Here is a 12,500-nt window from a genome sequence, read left to right as displayed (position 1 = left end):
ACAACTTGGTCGCAGCTGTAATAAAACTTTTAGAATACTATGTAGTATTGAGCCTCATAATGAAGAAGGCCTGGCTATAAGAATTAACTGCCTGCCTAGTATTACGAACAGGATGGAGTTGCCCCGGAAGATCTAAATGTAATGGATGGTCAGAGTTATGAAAACTTATGCAACATGCAAAATGAACTAATTGAACGACGATGCAAAAGATTAATATCTAGACCAGAAATAAGAAATTTAATAGACCCTAAGTTTCTGTCCAACAAATTAGATGAGATTCAGCAGCTGAACACCAGACAGGAGAACAATACTCAAAACAAAGTAGAATGAAAGAATTGAAACACATCTTCAGAATAGATTGATCACCGAAAATCTTGAAAGACTTTCTCAAAAAGCTAATTTTTTGTACAATTGAAGAAGACACACACCTAATGTGTTTCTGAAAAGTAATTTGTATGTCGAGAATTACACCTATAATTTTAAAAGAGACATACAAAGTTAATGAAAAGAGATCCATATGTTAAGGAGCAACTGTCCTTGACCTACTTGCAATCATACTTTGAGTTTTGTTAGAATTCAACTTCATACCCCATAATTTGCACCATGCACTAATTTTAGCTAAAGCTCTATTAAGGGGATGGAACTGATGCAAAGAGAGTAGCATCATCTGCATATGCAACACGCCTGCTTTCTGGGTCAAACCACATGTCATGTGTATACAGTATGAAAATTAATGGGTCAAGAACACTGCCGTGAGGAACACCAGATATCATGTTCCTATACTCACTATGATGCCCATCAACAACAACTCTTTGAGATCTATTAATCAAAAAATCAATAATAATGCTAAGAAAAGATCCACCCACTCCCAACTGTTTGCATTTGAAAATAAGGGCCTCATGATTAACACGGTCAAAGGCAGCACTAAAATAAAGGCCAATCATACCAAATTCTTGACCACAATCAAGGGATTTTTATACAGCATTCGAGATTGTAAGAAGGGCATCACATGCTCCAAGGCCTTTACGAAAACCAAATTGCATACAAGGGAATAGATGATTAGTTTCAGCAAACCTACTACGACTTTGTGCCAGAAGACGTTCAAAAACTTTAGATAATATGGGAGTTATGGAAATTGGGCGGTAATCCGTTGGACTTGAGCTACCACAAACACATTTATATAGAGGAGTATCATTACCAGTTCTCCATCAAGTGCTAAAAACTTTGGTTTTTGCTAACTTGCGGAAAATAACAGATAACTTTATAAAACAAATGAAAAGTACCCAACTAGTTAGTTTAGCCTCAGGAAAACACGAATGGGGAAGTTCAAGTTTTTCATTAGTCTGTTTACTGTCAAAAACATCAGTCAAAAGGGTTGCCTTTTCCTTTGGACAGTGAGTGACTGAGCCATCTGGTTTAAGTAAAGGAAGAACTGTTGCACCTACACCAAAGAGTGCAGATTTAAGGGTAGACCACCATTCATGTTCCCGAGTTGTACCAGAAAGAGTCTTTTATGGTAAAATTGTATTCCTTTTCAGTTGAACCATAAACTCTTTGAGCAAAAGCTCTAAGCTGAGTATAGTTATTCCAGGTCAAATTGATCTGTTACCCTTCCAAAGATGATAGACCTCCTTCTCCAAATAAGCACGTCTACAATCATCATTGAACCATGGTTTGTCCTCAACTGAGTACCTTAGCACACGAGAAGTGTTACACCTATCAATTATGTTGACTAGATTCTCATTCCAAGGCACAACAGGATCAACACTACTATGTAATTGTAGCCAATTCAAGCACATAAGATTATGCAAAATCCCATTCCATTTATGTTCCCGAGTTGTATCAAAAAGAGTCTTTTATGGTAAAATTGTATTCCTTTTCATTTTAACCATAAACTATTAGAGCAAAATCTCTAAGCTGAGTATAGTTATTCCAGGTCAAATTGATCTGTTATCCTTCGAAAGATGATAGGCCTCCTTCTTCTCCAAATAAGCACGTCTACAATCATCATTGAACCACGGTTTGTCCTAAACTCAGTACCTTAGCACACGAGAAGTGATACGCCATCAATTATGTTGACTAGATTCTCATTCAAAGGGACAACAGGATCAACACTACTATATAATTGTAGCCAATTCAAGCACATAAGATTATGCAAAATCCCATTCCAGTCTGCTTGAGATTTTATATAAATTTTACAAGAGTATGATACATTAGGGATAGGCTGCTCAGTCTTCACTAATAATGAAATCAAGGCATGATCAGATGTCCCGACTGGAGAACCAGCCTTACTTGTTATATCACTAGGGGAATCTGTGTATAAGAGGTCCAAGCAATTACCGGACCTGTGAGTAGCTTCACTTAGGAATTGCTGACATCCTGAATCAGATGCAAAGTCTAAGGCTCCTAAGCCATGGCAATCGGTAGGAGAGATAGAACTTAACCACTCCCTACGGTGAGCATTGAAATCACCAACAAAGACAAAAGAAGCCTTTCTATCATCTTCTTGTATCTTAGCCATGATGGTAAGAAGACAATCGAAGAGAGAATTATTCATGTCTGGCTTCCGGTAGATCGAACACAAATAAAAGTTGTTATGCTTGCCACAAACTTTTATGACCAAATCTCATGACACCCACTCTCATAGCAGGACTTATGAAAAGCAGGGTACTCAGTCCTGACATACAGTACACCGCCATTCCTCTGGGCCTAGGGATGGCATTACGTTTCAACATTATTGGCTTCTTAAAACCAGTTATAAGGAGCTCAGATGAGTGCCTCATATTAGAAACCAAATTTTCTATGCACAAAAGAATATCATACTGTCTGGACGCAACTGTAAGGTCTTGAATATTTGCATGAAGACCACAAATATTGCAATACAGTAGACGACATTGACGAAATATAGGACATTCTAGTCCCGGATTTCGCTCAATGTCTCCAGACAGCATAAGAATTAATGGTGATAAAAAAGAGACATAATACTCAAAAACTAGTTTAACAAGAATTATAACAAAAACAATATGTACAGTAATATAAATAAAGTGATTGATCAAACCCATAGGCTGTAGAAAAAAGTCGGATAAACTGGACAACATGGAGTTACCGATAAACCATGCAAGGCAAAATACCCTCCAGGATAGCCAGCTCAATTGAAGGGTGGATAGTAAGGATGGTTTTCATACCCATGGCAAGGAGATGTTGGCATTGGCGTTGGCGGGCGGAGCAGGCATCGGCCTGTCGAGTGAAGGCGTGCACTAGAGGCATGTGGTGCGTGTGAATGACAAAGGGCATACCTTCGAAAAAGTGGCGAAAGTGACGGGCGAACAAGTGCACCACCAGCAATTAGCGGTCGAAGGTAGATTAGCCGGATTCCGCCTTGGGCACTTTCCTACTGAAGAAGGCTAATGTGCGAGGCAAGCCATTGACCTCGTCCTAAAGGACTGCCTCAATAGAGATATCACTGGCATCGGTTGAGTGGAGGGAAGGTGCGTGTGGAGCAGGGAAAAGTAAGAGCAACAGCAGTTGATAGGGCATTCTTTGCATTGCAGAAGGCCGCTTCTTGATGGGTACCCCAATCCAGTTTTTTTGGTTTACCCTTCAGGGAGACGTAGAGGGAGCAAGGGCGGCGGTGATGGCCAGAAGGAAACAGTAATAATAGTTGATCACGCCAATGAATTCCAGGATAGCCACCTCAATTGAAGGGTGGATAGTAAGGATGGTTTTCATACCCATGGCGAGGAGATGTTGGTATTGGCGTTGGCGGGCGGAGCAGGCATCGGCCTGTCGAGTGAAGGCATGCACTAGAGGCATGTGGTGCGTGTGAATGACAAAGGGCATACCTTCGAAAAAGTGGCGAAAGTGACGGGCAAACAAGTGCACCTCCAGCAATTAGCGGTCGAAGGTAGAGTAGCCAGATTCCGCCTTGGGCACTTTCCTACTGAAGAAGGCTAATGTGCGAGGCAAGCCATTGACATCGTCCTAAAGGACTGCCTCAATAGAGATATCACTGGCATCGGTTGAGTGGAGGGAAGGTGCGTGTGGAGCAGGGAAAAGTAAGAGCAACAGCAGTTGATAGGGCATTCTTTGCATTGCAGAAGGCCGCTTCTTGATGGGTACCCCAATCCAGTTTTATTGGTTTACCCTTCAGGGAGACGTGGAGGGAGCAAGGGCGGCGGTGATGGCCAGCAGGAAACAGTAATAATAGTTGATCACGTCAATGAATTCCTGCAGTGCTTCTACGGTTTAGGGCGTGGGGAAGTTTTGAACCCTCAGGGAGGGGGTGGACTCCTTAGATTCATACTTTGTTGGGGAAAAAGGTTCTGTTGTAGGCAGTCAAGCACAATTTGTAGATGAAGTAGGTGTTCGTGTTTGGAGGAAGAGAACACAATTATGTTATCCACGTAACATACACAGGAGGGGAGATCCCCTAAGATATCGTACATGAGACATTGAAAAGTGGCCCCAGCATTACGATGGCCAAAAAATGAGTATTTAAAGGTGTATGTACTTAAGGGAGTGGTAAATGTGGTCTTGTGGATGTCTTCTGAGTTCATGGGCCCCTAATAATAAACCTTCAGGAGGCTGAGCATGGAGAAAACCTTTGCTTTGTGCAAGTTTGAGGGCAAGTCGACGATGTTTGGGAGGGGGTAGTTATCCAGTTCTGTGTGCATGTTCAGGCGCCTATAATCCCAACAAGGACGCAGAGAGCAATCTTTCTTCAGGGCAATGTGCTAGGGTGATGTTATTGGCTTGAAGCCTTTTGGCAAAGACCCATTTTTTCCATTTTGGCAAACATTTGTTTAGTGAGTGCCAAACAATCTGGTGCCAGACGTCTAAATCTGGAAAAGAAATTGGGGTCCTTTCATCTTGATATGGTGATAACTACTGAGTTTTGTGGGAACCGTGGGCATTTGAGTAAGTTCTGGACGTAGTCATCCTTGGATGCACTGATGTGGAGAGCGAGGTCAGAGAGGGCAGGCTGGAGAGGCATCGAGAATTACGAATCTACGTAGACTAACCCTCGGGGAGCTACATCGACCAGGAGGGGGATACGTGACAGGAAGTCGGCACCGAGGATTGGCCTTTTGACGTCATAAACGAGAAACTTCCAAATATATTTGGTGTTTCCAAATGATAATGTGAGGGTTTCATAACCGGGGTTGGGTATTGCAGATCCATTGATAGCTACCAGGTGAATTTCGGAAGACCTAGACAGACTACGTTGTGTCCTGAAGAGTGGCCTTGGCATGAGAGAACGGCAAGCACCAATGTTTACCAAAAATCGCACGGTCGTACCTGCGTCATGTAGAGTGAAAAGACTGGTGACAGGGGAGGGCTCTGCGCAAGCGATGGCCTACTTACACGTTTTTTTGGCCACTGTCAAACTTTTGCACATTTCTTCGCAGCAGTCCCGAATTTGGAGTGGTAGTAGCATAACTGCAGCCAATGGGCATAAGGAAGAGGATGAAGAGGTCATTGATTAGGGCATAAGCAGGGGTTTGTACATGTGGAAGGTGGGCAGCTTTGTCCCCGCTCCGACACGTCAAGGGTGGGGCGTCTGTGTCCTATCACATTATCGTCGGATACGGTCTACGAGTTGAGGTGTTGATGGAGGTCTGGAAGCTGGTGAAGTGGCTGTCCATAAGGGTGTTGAATTTGGTCATCAGTTCCTGCATGGGCAAAATATTGACATTGGGGATAGCAGCACGTACAGGTTCGAGTAGGCGATGTACCCAAAAGGTACGAAATAGATTCACTTCATGAGGAGAACCGTCTGCGGAAGGTTGTAGTCCAGTGATACTGGTCATATCCCTGAGGCGAGTAAATCCTTTTGGTCCCACAACGGATTTTGAGCGAGCTGACAAAGTTTCGCTATTCAGGCGGCTGGCTATGCCGAGTACTGCTCCAGGAGGCATGATTTGAGGACATTGTACATTATTGGCGTGTCTCCTAGCTTGTAGAGCCAATTGGAGATATCCAGGAAAAGGTCCTCAGGGATCGCTGTAAGAACGTAATCTGCTTTGGTACTTGACTGAGTCACGCCTTTGATGTGAAACTGGACTTCAGTACGCTGGAACAAGGTGAAGGCTTCTCTGCTGTCGAAGGACGGTAGTTTCATGGGCAAAGCATTGATAGTAGAGTCAATAGTCTGACGCAGGCATTATCAAACAATAAGACACAGCAGTGCAGGGCAAAGTGGGAGGGAGTTAAACACTCTGGTGGTAACCAATGTGCGGAGGCACTAGTTAGGTATCAACTGATAAGCAGAGTGAATGCAACTGACTTTATTTCCACTAACAGAGAGCTTTTATAACAAAAGTTTCCGTCAAAGAAGGTCCCTAAAATTAAAACAGTTTGATAGAAGTACATACAGTGAGAAGCAAGCTATCAAACTGAGGAGAGAGTAATTAAGACAATATAAGAAAAAAAAAACAGAAATACTGTTATAGTTTACGAGCCTGTGCTACGCGTATGGTAGAGAACCTAAGTTTTCTTCTGTAGTGCAAGCCCCATACGAAAGTATGCCAAAAAACAATTGAATGCAACGAGCTAATTTAAACTCTTTTATTATTCTGATATTATGTTATCTACATTTATGCTAATGCCAACCTTATCTACTATAACCATTGAGTGTAACCATACAATTATACTACTTATATGACCTTTTGTGATAAATACCTGTCTTAAGAGGTCATTAATCTCATTATATAAAACATATACTACTACATATTTTCATACAAGGCTTAGGATATATATATATATATATATATATATATATATATATATATATATATATATATATATATATATATATATATATATATATATATATATATGTATATATATATATATATATATATATATATATATATATATATATATATATATATATACATGTGTGTGTTTGCCTAATTAGATATAGAAATGTTATCTCAGTTTGGTATAACTTTAGGTCCAGCTCATGTAAATTTTCTTAATTTTTTCACCAACCAAAGTAGTGTACCGACCGTGAGTCACACGATCGTACATAGTTCATTTTGTGTATATTATGCTTGTATCTTCGCTCTTCCCTCGCACTAAAAAGAACCAGAATAAACAGGTCTGCCTTTCCCCTCTGTGACAGTGTCGATTTTCTAACATGAAAATTCTTGTTGCTTTGAGATTTTGTATATAAAGGAGAGTGTTCTACAATAAACTAATTCAGTTGCTTTCATACTGTCTCTGAATCACAACCTTCTCTCGCTTCGTCACATTGGTGACCCCGGAGTGACTCGCTCCTCCCGCCTTAACGCCCCCCCCCCCCCTCTCCCCCACCTCCTCTCACCGTTACTATGACGCCATCAACGCATACCTTCTGCAGCAGTACTCGCCATCGCCAGCCGCTCGTATAGCAACACTTTTTCAACTCTCTCAACAATCGTTAGGGGACCAAAGGGTTTCGCTCACCCTCGGGGAAATGACCAGTATTACTCACATGCAACCTTCCGCAGACGGCTCTCCTCATGATTTGAATCCACTTCATGACCTTCAATCCCTCCATCAACGTCTCCACTTGTGACGTAGAGAACACCTATTCAACTTCAACCGAAGCTGACGTAAATGCCGTAGGACACACACACCTATGAAATCCGTAGCACACACATGCCTATGAATTCCGTAGGCCTATGAATACCGTAGGACACACACGCCTATGAATGCCGTAGGACACACTCGCCTATGAATGCCGTAGGACACACGCCTATGAATGCCGTAAGAATGCCATGACGAGCCGGAGCGGCAACAAAGCCACCCATCATCCACCACTCGCTCGTGCCCCAACCAACGACTTCTACAGCTACTCACTGCCGCTAATCAGCGCAGTTTTTGCTACTACCACTTCAGATTAAGGGCGCCCTATTTAACATGTATAGTATGTCATTTTTAGGGGGGGATCCATGTACCAACCGTGTGTCACACGATCGTACATAGTTCATTTTGTGTATATATTATGCTTGTATCTTCGCTCTTCCCTCGCACTAAAAAGAACCAGAATAAACATGTCTGCTTTTCTCCTCTGTAACAGTGTCGATTTTAAAACATGAAAATTCTTGTTGCTTTGAGATTTTGTACATAAAGGAGAGTGTTCTACAATAAACTAACTCAGTTGCTTTCATACTGTCTTTGAGTCACAACCTTCTCTCGGCCCGTCACAGTAGTTACATTATAAACTATTGCTGATATTTTCGTATTTCAAAATCATATTAACGTTGAAAATAATGATAATTCAAGAAAGAGTCAAGGCCTGTCTCCTCTAGCGATATGATCGATATCATTTTGGGGATTAATGTAATTTCTTCATGCAAGCTTACACTGGTTGGAAGTCGCTAGGGCGATGGATGCACGGATTTAATTATCTGAATAATATCATTGTTCCATATAGTAAAGTGGAGATGCTGATATATATAAATTATTTATATTATTATTATTATTATTATTATTATTATAATTATTATTATTATCATTATTATTACTATTAGCAGTAATAGTAGTGAAAATACTGTTTACCGATTTCCTGAAGCTCTGTTTATTAAGCAGACTCCAAAGTGAGTTCACGTGCACAAATCTTGTCTCCTCCTTCGTGTAAAATGGATCCCAATTCCAAGAATTGCATCTCAGTAATGTCAGTGTTCCATGGGAATTGTAGACAAAACCTCCAGATAATAGTCAAAGACCTGGAAGCATCGAATTAGTTCATGTCCTCCAGCATAAAAAGTGACATTAGTTTTACTTCCAAAGCAAAACAATAATTATGAAGAGAATTGGGATTTTTAGGTTGTTAAGAGCCTATAATAAAGCATTTTCCTTTAAAATTACTCATTTATGTCTTATACCTCGGTCTGCTTCTCTGTAAGTCTTTCTGTATAAATTTATCTCCCTATATCTCTGTCTACGCATCACTCTGTTAGTCTGATTTTTTTTTTTTTGTACTGCACATGATATTTAACGTCTGTAAATTATTTGTCTCTTTTTCCATACTCTTATTTTAGTTTTACTTTACGTCTGTTTAATGTTCGTTCCATTTTCATGCATCATTCTTATTTGTTTCAGTTTTGGTGTCTGAGATTTAGTTAAGGTGGGATGGATCTTTGGTTGGTGAACTGAAGTTGAGCCCTAATATTTAAGATGACTATTTAAGGCAATGAAAACCTACATTAATGTGTTTGTTTTGTCATTGGAGTATGACTGCGAGTATTTCGCTGTGCAAGATTGAATAATGCCGGTTCTCTACATCCTATTCTTTGATTTGATATAAGTATTCAATAAGTAATAATTATTTACGGGATAAAACAATATTTTTCACCAAACTTCATTACATCATTGGATATCGTTTTATTTTTTCAGTGACATTAAATAGAAATCAATGGGAAACAATGGGTTCAGTTTTTATGTGATTGAATCGTAACCATTCACCATCTCTCTTTGTGGATACGGTAAATTCTGTAATTATGAAAAAAATTTTCATGAATAAATTGATATTATGAGTATTACAATACCTTTCAGAAAAGCAATCAATATTCAGAAAACAATATCTCTGATTGCTTCTACTTAACATTAAATATATTTCTTTCATTTCAAGATCAATTATCCAGGCTAAGAAAGTTGGAACATGATTTGACCAAGAGAATACACAGATTCACGGACCATCGAGGTGTTCAATACATCAAATGAGGAGACGAATGGAAAAGTCTTTCGGCCTGAGATGCGTTGGGATTCTGGTGAGTTTCCTGAAGAGCAACTTTGTGCGGAGCTAGTGGAACGAGCTCAGCTGGTGGAACTAGTGTCTTTGGAATGGACAACTTTGTATGGGCGGGTGGAATGAACGACATTTAAAAAAAAAAATTTACTAGAAATCTTTTGGTTAAACCAGAAACTTCCATTATCTTTAAACAATGATGCTTTATGCTTAAAATTCGATTCTGCTGCCATCTATACTGAAGTATTTACTGATTTGCTGGTTGGAAGTTTACCTTCTCTCGTGATTAATTAGATCTTTATGAAACGAAATATTAGTATATTCATGGATTTACAATAGTTATGAATATAAAATACAGTGCAGAACAGTAATGGAGAAGGGTTCTAGTTTTTGTCGTAAAGAGATAATAAAGATTGGGTGTTCTTTATATTTATACTTGATACCAAACTGGAAGCCACTTAGAGCAATTTATCGAGATGAAAACTTTTAAGAAATTACTCTGCTGCCATGAGTGTCGATTATTTCCTCTGTCTCATCGTACATTTCTTCTACTTCTTCATCACTTGGATGATCAATGTATCCATATTTTCCCTTTTAATCTAACCCACATGATGCGGTCTGATATGTATCCCACTTTTTCTACTGACTTCTTGCCATTACCTCTTGGCACAATAACTACTCCTCTTTTTGTTCTTTCACCACCAAAGTAAATCACCCTTACATCATCTTCAAAGTCTCTGCAATCCTTCCATCCCACTTCATATAAGCCTGGGATATCGATATTTAATGTACTTATTTCTTTAAGGGTATTTGGTAGCTTTTCTGGTGTATTCATTGTTCTTTCATTCCACATACCTATCTTCATTTTCTTATGATCAGGGTTTTTGTTCGTTGCAGGGGTTTTGCTTGTACCAATCTGGGAATCCCACACCTTCACTGAAAATCTCGTTCACGCTGTTGTGGTTAACTACTCTGGAATTGTTCGAAGTTAAACCGTTACCAGAAATTTTACCTAAAGGTGATCTGTGGCTTCGTTATGTTGACGATATTTTTTGTGTTTGGTCTATACACAAATAAATCTGTGGAAAAGTTAAATAATTTAGTATATTCCAAATAATTCACTGTTGAAGAAGGAAATCATTGTAAATTGCCATTTTCAAATTTTCGGTTCATGGAATTCATAGAAGCTTTATATATATATATATATATATATATATATATATATATATATATATATATATATATATATATATATATATATATATATATATATTTACAGGAAACCTACTAACGTTTATTCCCACATTCATTATTATTCAAATCATCAAACCAGAGTAAATGTGTTTTTTTTTTCCAACTGTTTTTAAGGGCTTTAAGGATTTGCAACCCCAAATTTATAAACGCAGAATTTGATAGAATTTATGACATAGGAACTAAATTGAAATATCCTAAAGTTTTAATTGACAAGACTCTACAGAAAGCTAAACATATATCTAATTCCAATAGGAATAAGGAGCCTTTTCAGGATGAGAATATGCTGGCACTTCCATACAAGGAAATTTTTCTAATATCAAAGATTTATTGAAAATATTCAGAGAAAAATAGAGTTTTTAAAAGTTCAGGAACAGAGAGGAATATCTTAATAAATAATTCTGCAAAGTATTGTAATGGCCCTTTTTACATAATTCCATGTACTGGATGTGTCAAGAAATATTTGGGTCAAACTAGAAAACTGATTGATAACCAAATAAAAAACCATCGTTATGCAGTTAGAAAAGGACAAATGTCTAATGCTTTGTTTGTCCGCATGAATAATTTTAACCACTGTATTGACTGGGAAAACTCCTCCGAGATTGTATTTTGTAAAAACATTGTGAAATGAAATATTGTTTAATCTGCTTTTATTAAATATTTTAATAATCAATTTTAAATCCTAGCTCTGGTATTTTTAAACTAGACACGTATTTTGTTAATGAAATTGTATGGAACTGCAATGTAAACAATCATTTCAATGATTGTTATGTTACTAGTATTTTATCAAATAACAACAATTGTTTATCTATTTTTGATGACTGATAACTACTTACACACATTGATTTCAATAAAGAAAAAAAAATGGTTCCTATAAAAACTTGTATATGAAAATATGTGAAAAGTTAGCACGCCCTTTTTGTGTTTTTCAAACACACGAAGAAAATGGAAGGGCACTCAGTAGAGAGCATGCCCTCGTCAAGCAAAGCATTCTTATTTTGCTCTCCATTCCTCTGCCCACTTGTACTTCGATGTATTTTCTTCGAAAACTAATGAATTTGTACTTGGACCATAACGCACATGTCCACCAAGTTTCATTGAAATGGGATCAGCAGTTTTATTGCACAATGATATTCACAAACAAGAAATTAACATTTAAGATGTTTTGTTTGTTTGTGACTTTCATTTCAATATTGATAGGATTCTTTTTTCTATGATCTTATTTGATTGATTGATTGATTGATTTGAAGTTTCTGGCATCCTTCTATGATCTTCTTTACTAATTCACTTTGTACCCTGAAGAAGTGATCGCGATACACGAGAGCGCTTGATCTTTTACTTTCCTGTTTCCTGTGGATTCTACACACACACACACACACACACATACACACACACACACACACACGAATGCACACACACACATACATATATATATATATATATATATATATATATATATATATATATATATATATATATATATATATATATATTTATATTTATATATATATAT

This window comes from Palaemon carinicauda, chromosome 17, assembly GCF_036898095.1.
Source record: "Palaemon carinicauda isolate YSFRI2023 chromosome 17, ASM3689809v2, whole genome shotgun sequence".
Classification (NCBI taxonomy): Eukaryota; Metazoa; Arthropoda; class Malacostraca; order Decapoda; family Palaemonidae; genus Palaemon; species Palaemon carinicauda.
This window is presented reverse-complemented; position numbering follows the sequence as displayed.